The sequence below is a fragment of the Lipotes vexillifer genome, unplaced genomic scaffold (assembly GCF_000442215.2).
Source record: "Lipotes vexillifer unplaced genomic scaffold, Lipotes_vexillifer_v1.1 scaffold763, whole genome shotgun sequence".
NCBI lineage: Eukaryota > Metazoa > Chordata > Mammalia > Artiodactyla > Lipotidae > Lipotes > Lipotes vexillifer.
The window spans coordinates 5,454,992-5,458,056 of record NW_006770909.1 but is presented as its reverse complement, the minus strand read 5'-3'; the positions used below and the strand labels follow the sequence as shown (position 1 = coordinate 5,458,056).

General features: G+C 42.4%; 1 protein-coding gene across 1 annotated transcript in view; it reads left to right on the top strand.

Annotated features, from left to right (window-relative positions):
* Positions 1 to 3,065, top strand: part of LRRC31 (leucine rich repeat containing 31) — a 26,091-nt gene that overhangs the window by 2,569 nt on the left and 20,457 nt on the right.

Below are 3,065 nucleotides of genomic sequence, written 5' to 3'. Positions count from 1 at the left end.
TTCAGCAGTAAAGCCACCAGAAAAGGCCCCGAGTCACTCCATGGAGCTGCTTATGTGTGGTCACTTTGCACCCTCCACGGAGTGCCAGCCCTCCCTCCTCAGCCAACCTGTAGCAGCTCTGACTCATCTGTTTTATATATTGAGGTATGACATAAGATACTTTTTGAAGGAAGGGGTTTATAGATTAAAAAAAAAGAAATATATGGTCTGTAAGGAGATGTCCAGGGGCCTCATAAATTGGTACTCATATTTATACTTAGATGGTTTGATAAAGATTTGTAATCTTGATTTATTTTGGTTATTGAGGAACTGTAAGACTAATATTCATTCATTCGTTCAGTTATTTGTTCATTCAACGAATGTTTACAAAGTACCTCTGATGTTAAAGGCATTGCAGAGTCCCATCTTCCTGGGAGGCCTCAGTAACTTTAAGTCACTATGCTCCTGAGAAATGAACCAGGCAGGAATTATAATTTCCATTTTACAGATGAGTAAACCAAGGCTCAGAGAAGTTAAGTGACTTGCTTACCTGATGGACCCACGAGTTGAACCAGGTTTTCCAGTTGTGCTGCCTTGGACTTGCCAATCATATAAATATTACAGAGCGCCCAGGTAGGCTGTGGTCTGAGAAGAGATTTTTGAATCTGTCAACTGGTTGGTTGGTGGACCGCACCCCACCAGCCTGCAAATCTTGTAGCTGCTCAGCCTTGAGACCAAAGAAAAAGCCTGGAGACAACAACAGAGACATCAAAGCTCATTGGTTAAGGGGCATCTTACACAAAGGTCCTGGAGCAACACTCCTTCCATGGATGGCCGGCAGCAGACAGGACATGGCAACAGCCTCCACTACTCCGTGGAGAAGGAGGCTACCATTTATAGGGGAACTGATGTCAGGTGGGCTCATCAGTTACCATGGAAACCAGCAGCAGGGGCAGAGGGCAAGCTCGCAGGCAGTTACTGATTAAGCCCTATAATTAAGAGGATTGGATAGTCATGTGAGTGAAGCAGGGCCTGGTGGAACAGGGGATGGACTGAGAGCAAGAGGACAGCCATCTTGAGTGGCCTGACCATACGTAGGTCATTGGTGGTGACCTCTGAGAAACAATTTATTTGGCTAGGTGAGTGTGGCAACCAGAATGTAGAGGGTTAATTGGTAACTGTGGTGAAGAAGTGGGGTCAGCAAATACAAACCATTCTTTCCAAACATTTGACAGTAAAGGAAATGATTGACCGAACAGTGGCTTGAGGGGAAAACAAAGAAAAAGAAGGTTTGGTGAGGCCGGAACTTGAGCATGGTTGTAGGTTAAGCCTATGGAGATAAAAAGCTAAAAAAAGAGAGAGCAATAAGATACAGTGCAGAGAAAATTATTTTAAGAACAAAAATTTTAAAAAGCGCCTGCACATAATGGGCTTTGGAGCCGATTGCTCTGGGTTCAAATTCTGCCTCTGCTGCTTACTACTTAACAGTCTCTCTGAGTCTCAGTTTCCAAATCTATGAAATAGTGTAATTGTGACTCTTTGCATTAAGTTTACACAAAATGCCCTTTACTCACATCCTCCATCCACAACTCTCCTCACCCAAAATTAGGGTTGCCAGAAAAAATACACACAATATTTGGGACATACTTTTACTGAACAATGATTCCTTGTTTACCTGAAGTTTAAGTTTAATCGGACGTGCTATTTTTATTTTTCCTAAATCTGGCAACCCTACCCCAAACAAAATACCTTGTATCCAATGTACCATAATAAAAATTGAAGGCCAAAATGAAGAGGTAAATGGTAGGTGGATGATGCTGCCTCCTACTGGTAGAATGTGACAACACCAACTATCCCCGCAAAGATGTACAGCCTGTAAGTGGTTTTCTTAAAAACAGCAAGCCACCAAGAAAACAAAACAAAACAAAGCAACAAAACAAAACAAAAATAGCAAGCCACCAGACACACTGTAGAGGAGAGGGGGAATTTTTATTATCCTGCTAATATTTTAGTCTAAATTTACTACTACTGTAATGTCATTATCTTTTCATTTCCACTGGTACTAATATATTTCTTTTTTGCTATGTGGTTGTATACGTTTTGTCAGGGGTAGTAGAGTATTACTGCACATTCAGAACTTATGCTTTCCTATTGGATTCCAGTATACTCTTTGCATGTGTTTTAAACTGTGCATTTTCACTTAAAAAACCTCTTTAAAGTCACTGTCAATACATGCCTATTCATTTTTCCTTACAAAAGTACGATGTGTTTCACATGTGTCTTAAATGTTGACACATTCAGTAGGTAAAGCCCTGGTACATAGTAGGCACTCAATAAAATCATAGCTTTTTATTTTTATTTATTTAACTTTTAAAAATTGTAGTGATGGGCTTCCCGGGTGGCGCAGTGGTTGAGAATCTGCCTGCTAATTCAGGGGACACGGGTTCGAGCCCTGGTCTGGGAAGATCCCACATGCCGTGGAGCAACTAAACCCGTGAGCCACAACTACTGAGCCTGCGCGTCTGGAGCCTGTGCTCTGCAACAAGAGAGGCCGCGATAGTGAGAGGCCCGTGCACCGCGATGAAGAGTGGCCCCCGCTTGCCACAACTAGAGAAAGCCCTTGCACAGAAACGAAGACCCAACACAGCCCCCAAATAAATAAATAAATAAATTATTTTTTAAAAAAAGTAAATCCTATTTAAAAAAAAATTGTAGTGATATCATGTAGTGTGGTATTATTACAGTGGAACTTGGTAAGGGTGCCACATAAAAAGTCCCTAATAACGAGGACACATGAGGCTTTCTGAGTGTATTCTCTGGCAGGAGTGGAGAAAATACAAAAGCTCTCCCAGGGACTACTCTCTCCGGATGTGTCAATTGAGGGGTCTAGGAAATGAGCAGCGAGGGTTTCACTCACTCTCTTTAGCCATGTGAGGCTCATCAGTGGTGACTGCAGTGCTTTCCCTTCCTCACCTGTCTGGTTAGGAGGCCAGTGCCTGGGCATACCCCCAGCATTGCATTCACCAAAGATGTTTGTGCATCCTTCCAGCAGCGCTGTCTTAAACGCTGTTATAACAAGTTTACCT